The 6952-nt window shown below is 43.4% G+C and overlaps 1 non-coding gene across 1 annotated transcript; it reads left to right on the top strand.

The window, feature by feature from the left end:
- The first annotated feature begins 4432 nt into the window (after positions 1 to 4432).
- Positions 4433 to 4539, top strand: LOC133289028 (small nucleolar RNA R71). Its single transcript, XR_009748442.1, has one exon. It is a non-coding gene; the product is annotated as a small nucleolar RNA R71 (small nucleolar RNA).
- The last annotated feature ends 2413 nt before the right edge of the window (positions 4540 to 6952 follow it).

Here is a 6952-nt window from a genome sequence, read left to right on the forward strand (position 1 = left end):
TCCGGATATGTTCTCGTGGAATATCGGGATATTCTGGGATTTCGCAGAACAGTAGCTGTGCTGTGTGTACAGTAGGCTATTGGGGGTTTGTGGACCCTAGTTTGATGAAGTTGAACTTCTGTAATTAATAGACTAAGTCAGAATCATGTGATTAAGGGCTTGTGGCTTTGTTGGAAGCCTTAAGACGTAAATCGTTAAAGGAGTTATGTTAATGCTTTTAAGTTATGTATGTTGATACACTTGCTGGTCCTAAATCAGATTGTGATCTGCTGTGTGTTGGACTTGAGCTGTGAGGACTCTTGGCATTGGATAGTGAGCTTGCAAGGTAAGCTTTCGTGTCCTCGGTTTAGCCATGTTGTGGTTCCACCATGTCCCATGGGGGTATGGTATATGCATGCTGTGTTACATGCTGTTGAGCTATTGTATGTTAGTGCTTTGTTGATATGCATGGAGGTGTTCCACCTATACGGTAAGCCTGAGTATGTAGAACATACAATAGGGTGAGGCTGTGGGTGAGGTGCAAGCGGTGTTCCTTGTACTACATGTAGGAGATAGACGTATTCTTACATTTCTCTGGCCAGTAGATAGTGATAAACACACATGCCATAGATATCTGTTGCACTACATAGTTTTGGAACTGATAATGATATAAATGCTTTTAGAACTTATATTGCACATGTAAGTGAGCTTGGGGTGGAAGATCCTTGAGGACCCCTTCTCTTACTGAGATTTCTTGTTTAGAGATCTCACCCCACGTTTGGGGAATGCTTATTTCAGGATCAGGTAATGATGAGACCTCAGGCGGCAGGAGGCCGGAGCTGAGTCAGATTTGCTGTTATTTATGCTGACATGTTGGATGCTGGATTTGCATGCTGCTTATATGCTTATAGCTTCAGTTTATGTTATGGAGTTTTATGTTGAGACTTGTTGTTTACGCTGTTTATTTGGTGAGCATGGGGATTGTCCATGACACATAGTATTGTTTATGTCTTGTTTCATTTGGAGTTGTAATAATGTATCAGGATACGGTCCGGACTACGAGTTGTAGATCCGTGATTTTAGATACACACTTTAGTTATATATTGAGGTATTTCAGTAGATGTCTTATTGCAATTTACATACAGGCGATATTTTATGAAATTGATTAAGTAACCAAGATGGTAATTGATAATAATGTCATAATTGAAAAGAAAAAGAATATTCCTCATTTTTAATTAAGCCCCGCTTAATACGATGTAATGATAACACTACCGGATATATACGGGGTGTTACATTTTATGGTATCAGAGCAACGGTTCAAGGGAAAAGCCTGTATGTATTGCAATGATTAGGATGTTTGGTTGTGTATGTTTTGTGTGTTTGCTCCGTCGAGTATTATTATGATAATGCATATGTGACCACATTGCGTGGGCCTGATCAACTCATAAATTGTGCAACTTGTGCAGAGTCATGGGTAAGACCCGGGAGAAACCGCGAGACTTCGGAGGATCAGCCTGATCCTGTCCTGGCTGCATTGGCTGAGATGCAAGCGGCCCGACAAGCCGACCAGGAGTCCATGAGAATGGCAAACCAGGCCATGCTGGACGCCGTCAGGGAGGCGAACAAGAAGGCCACTGAGGACGTGTTGGAGGCCAACCGTTTGGCGAACATGACGATGTTTAGAGTCATGTTGGAGGAGATGAGGAATGGTCCTGTTGTTGGCCATGTTCCTCCGCCACCACCTCCAGCGCCACCACCACCACCTCCACCCAGTCTGCAGGATGACTCTCAGAGTCAGATGGGTGATGGCAGTCACCTTACGGGGGCCATGCAGACCGTCCCTGTTTTTGTTGAGGATCGAGATGAGATTGATCGCCAGCTGAATGCTTTCCGTAAGCATAAGCCACCTGCCTTTGATGGATCCTTTGATCCTGTTGCTGCGACGCGTTGGCTACAGGCGTTGGACAAGATATTTTGGGTCATGCAGTGCACAGATCCGCAGAAGTTGATGTTCGCTACTTACATGCTGGAGGGCGATGCCCATGAGTGGTGGACAAACCTTTCTCATGTCTACGAGATGCAGGGTCATGTGATGATGTGGCCTTTGTTTGAGGATTTCTTCTTGGGTCAGTACTTTCCGTATGACGCTCAGGAGAGGCAGCAGGGAGAGTTTGACAGATTGGTTCAGGGCTCGTTGTCTGTGGATGAGTACTTGGCTAAGTTCAACCAGTTGGTGAAGTTTGCACACTTCAGGATGACGAGGCCTACCCTACATTTCTGGCTGCTAAGTTCCGCAGGGGACTTAGTGAGGATATTGTCGGTTACCTAGCTGGTTCTGCTTCTAGAGACTTTGGGACACTGGTTCAACAGTGTCGTGATATTGAAGATTTCTACAGCTCGAGTAAGGCCAAGAAGGCCAAGGTTGCTGAGGCGACGAAGGTTGTAGCTGGTAGTTCCACTTCTTGGCGAGACAGGAAGTTTGGGAACAAGGGCAAGGGTAAACAGTTGGCAGCTCGGCAGGCGCCGAGTCAGTTCAAGAGGACTTCTGCTCAGGGGAGTGCATCGAGACCTCCTACCCCCAAGTGTTCGGGATGCGGGAAGACTCATTTTGGACCGTGCTCTACCGGCCAGTTGATTTGCTTTCAGTGAGGCAAGGAGGGCCACTTCTCCAGAGACTGTCCATCGGCGACGGCAAGGGCTACTGCAGTGCAGGCAGTGCCACTTCAGATGGTTCCCCTTCCACATACTTCGGCACTGGCAATGCCACCATCTTCTGGGAGAGTTTATACTCTGGATCGTCAGCAGTCGGATCGAGCTCCGAACCTTGTCAGAGGTACTGTTACGATTGGTACATCATCTGTTGATGTTTTGTTTGATTCTGGGGCTACGCATTCTTTTGTTGCTACCCCGATTGCTGTGGGGCTTGAGTTGCCCAGTGATGTGATTTCTCCACCGTTGCGGGTTACCACCGCCACCGGAGAAAAAGTGTGATGCGACCACTGTTCATCGCGATGTAGCGTTTCAGTGGGATGGCTGTGAGTTCTCGGTAGATCTGATAGGATTGCCGATGGCCAACTTAGAGGTTATTCTGGGCATGGATTGGCAGTCCAGAAATTGTGTGATGATTGACTGTTGTGTCAAGCGTGTAGTGTTGTCTCCGTTTGATTCCACAGCCAGTTCCTCGCCGTACATTTCATTGCTGCAGGTTAGGAGAGCCTTGAGAGCAGGGGCATTTGGTTATGTCATGTTGGGAGGTTTGGTGAGTGGTACACAAGAGGATATCACTGGCATTCCTGTGGTGAGGGAGTTCATCGAGGTGTTTCTTGAGGAGATTCCTGAGTTTCCACCACAGAGGGAGATAGAGTTCTCCATAGATCTGTTGCCTGGTGTGGGGCCGATTTCTTTAGCTCCATACCGGATGTCGCCACCAGAGTTGGCAGAGCTGAAGAAGCATATTGAGGATCTTCCAGCGAAAGATTTCATTAAACTGAGTGTGTCTCCTTGGGGAGCACATCAGACGTTCCCTCCTTTTTGGGAGCTATGTGGTTATGGATAACCACCCCAAAACTTTGCTCTTTGTCAGAGAGCAAATGTATCTACTGGGTTGCCTCCCAGTCAATGTTTAGTTTAATGTCTTTAGCTAGACATGATACTCACCTCTCAAGGAGCTTCAGAAATGGTTGAGGGGACCTCAGTGTCCCCTGGTAGTGATCCTGGTGTTCTGGTTTGAAGGTTGGCAGCAATCTGCCCCAGATGGGACTCAATGTTCTTGACCACTGCATCATTCCTGGTGACATATTCCTTGACATAATTTTCCAGAGTGTTGATGCGTTGGTCATCTCTGTGGAACGGAACATAGTTGTTTCTTCTTTGTTTAAACGTTCCACTGCTGCTACCTTGCTGATACTGCTGCTGATTGTTGTTGAATGGTCTCTGGTTAATGGGTGGCCTCCATTGGGTGTTGCGGTTCTGATCCTTAATGATAGTTCCTCCAGGGCTTGAATGTGTATTTCATCCTTCTTGTTGATTGTCTCTGGTGAAGTTCCTATTGTCAAAATTTTCTGCATAACACACTAATGCAGTGGATGGGCAGTCTGTTGAGTCATGAAGGTCACCACAGGCTGAGCATGGTTCTGTTTCAGTTGCTGTGAGTTGTAAGACTTCCATCCTTGGTGCTGCTTGGTCAGCTCTCAGGTTCTTCACTTCATTTATGAGTGATGCCAGCTGGGCTTCCATGGCTATTTGTTTATCCAGTTCTAGCATGTCTGGCTTCCTCACTGGGCTAACTCTGTCTATTGGCCATTGGAGACATCTTTCAACAGTCCCTTCTATGATTTCGTACCTTGATTCAAGTGTTCCTGTAAAGAAATATCCTCCTACAGCAAAATCTAAGTGAGATTGAGAAATATGGTCAAGTCCCTTAGAGAAAGATTGTAACACTCCCCAATTCTCTACCCCATGGTTTGGACATTTTCTTATGATGTCCTTGTATCTCTCCTATGCTTTGTAGAGATTTTCTCCATGAAATATTCTGAAGTTAGAGATTTCAGCTCTAACATCAGCTTGTTGAGACATTGGGAGAAACCTCTCAATGAACTTGTTAGAGAGTTCTTCCCATGTGTGGATTGATCCAGGGGTGAGAGTTTTCATCCATGTTTTAGCTTTTAAGCCCAAGGAGTGAGGGAACAACCTCATTCTCATGCTCTCCTCTGTTACACCCTCAGCTTTAAAATTATCACAAATATCTTGGAGGTGTGTGTAAGGATCTTCTGCAGGGAGTCCATTGAAGACCCCTGCTTCCCTAATCATGTGGAACATGATAGGTTTTAGTTCAAAATTTGGTGCTACAGGGGGAAGGATTACTCCCCTATCTGGTCTGTTCCTGAAAGGAGCAACCAAAGTTCTGAAGTTCTTTTCAGGGGGAACCTCTTCATTGTTATTATTATGATCAGCCATGTTTTCAGGAAATTCTTCCCTGAGGTTCCTTCTTCTCCTATGGAGTGTACGTTCTAACTCAGGATCAAAGAGAAACTCAGGTACTTCAATGGAGTGGTCAGAGTCTGTCTCAAACTCTTCACTCATAAACCAATAGCACATGGTATATATATGCACAACATATTCAGCGATAAAGAGAAAAATTTATAAAAGTAAAGTCAGATATACAGTATATGTGTTAGAAAACAATGATAAGAACAACTGTTAGTGTTTCTATCCCCGACAACGGCGCCAAAAACTTGTTGCGTGGTTTGCTGATGGTGGAAAAATATAAATTCTGATAGGGGATGTTCCTCTGTTTTTGCAGATCACAGATTCGTCCCATAGTTCTAACCCAAGTGCGCAAGTGCACGTATCAAGTAATAAAGGGAGTATTAATGCCCAAATTATCGTTCCCACGAGGATAGAGTGCTAATTATTATTTAATCACTATTTATAAAGAATGAAAATGAGAAGAAAAGTTAGAAAATGAAGTGTCTGGACAAACGTTCCCTACTGTCTTGACAACGTTCCTCAGGAACAGTAAGTTCAATCTGATGGCAAACAGTTGCTCGCTGCGTTATGTATGTGATCCTTCCTGTTTAGAAGAAGTTGAGATAATAATCATTGGAGTTTTTAAAAATACTAAATAAAATAAAATAAAAACTACTAAAACAGAAATAACTATAATTAAGAGACAACAGGGTGGTGGTTAAAACAGTTTAACAGAAGGAACAGATTCACTTCTTCACTCTTAAATGGGCTGTTTTCTCTGCTCAAGACTTATGACCTTTTGGCTTTGTCCCACTTTCTTTGCCTGCCAACTCTGATTCCTCAGCTCATGGTCTAGATGGCTCACAAGTTTCCATATTCCTATGGCTCCCTTGACTCCAACAGGTACTTAGTTCAGAACCTTAAAATGGACGAGTTGGCCCTTTATTCCTAAGGTGACCAGTAGCGTTTTTGCCATGACATCTACCTTCCCCCAATGGCTAAGCTATCTGAAATCCCTTCCTTATGGAAGTTCCTTTCTCAGTATGTACCCAATTTCCATTGGCGCACAATGAATATAGCTTACTTAGCCAAAGAAATACAAAAAGCTTCGGTCAGGAGTTTTGAAAACAATTCTTTAAGAGTTTCACAGTTTACCCGTTCCACAGATAGTTCAGCTCATGGTTGATAGTTTAAACATAATTATTCTCAACTGAGATCACATAGACCCGAGATTCAGTCAAGATTTAACGATTGGAACGAAGAGAAAAACACTTATATTAATTTAAAAGACAGTTTACAAAAAGAAACAGAAAATGGAGAAAGATGGGTATTTGCTCGTGAGGAGTCTTGATGGTTGTTTACAGAGAAGAGAAGAGGGGTTGTCACTTAACTACAGTTATAACTTAAAAATAAACTAAGTTACTAACACTACTAAGTGATCTCTTCCTTTCGGACTGCAAACCCTCCAGGATTCGATGATGTTTTTGTGTGAGGGTGGTCCTATTTATAGCTGGAAGAGGAGTGGCAAGACTGTAATTCCTTTGGAGCTAGTTGCTTGAATGAGGAGACGAGACTGTGGCAGCAGAGTGTGTGCACATTGATGTGCGTCGCATCGCGCTAAAACAGTCACGTCTGAACGTTTTAGCGCTCTGGACCAGAAAGAACAAAACTTCACAAATACGTATAAATTGCTGAAAAATAAAAATTCAATCTCAAATATTAATGGTGTCTGTCAATGTTGAAGAAACAAATCCCCGGCAACGGTGTCAAAAACTTGTTAGATTTAGCAAGTGTACTAGTCAAACAAGTAATAAAATGATGAGTAAAGATCGTTCCCACGAGGATTTGTGTTCAAGCACTGACTAACCATATATACTTAAGTTGAATCAAATGAAAGATATTTGTTTGCATAGATTTCTTGTCACCAGAAACTACACTGAATTGAATTAAAACTTGATAAATAAATAAAATGTAAATTATAATGTAAACAAGTAGTCAAATGTCA

This window comes from Gastrolobium bilobum, unplaced genomic scaffold, assembly GCF_033153095.1.
Source record: "Gastrolobium bilobum isolate Gb01-03AN ecotype WA unplaced genomic scaffold, APGP_CSIRO_Gbil_v1 utg6024, whole genome shotgun sequence".
In the NCBI taxonomy this organism is placed as follows: domain Eukaryota; kingdom Viridiplantae; phylum Streptophyta; class Magnoliopsida; order Fabales; family Fabaceae; genus Gastrolobium; species Gastrolobium bilobum.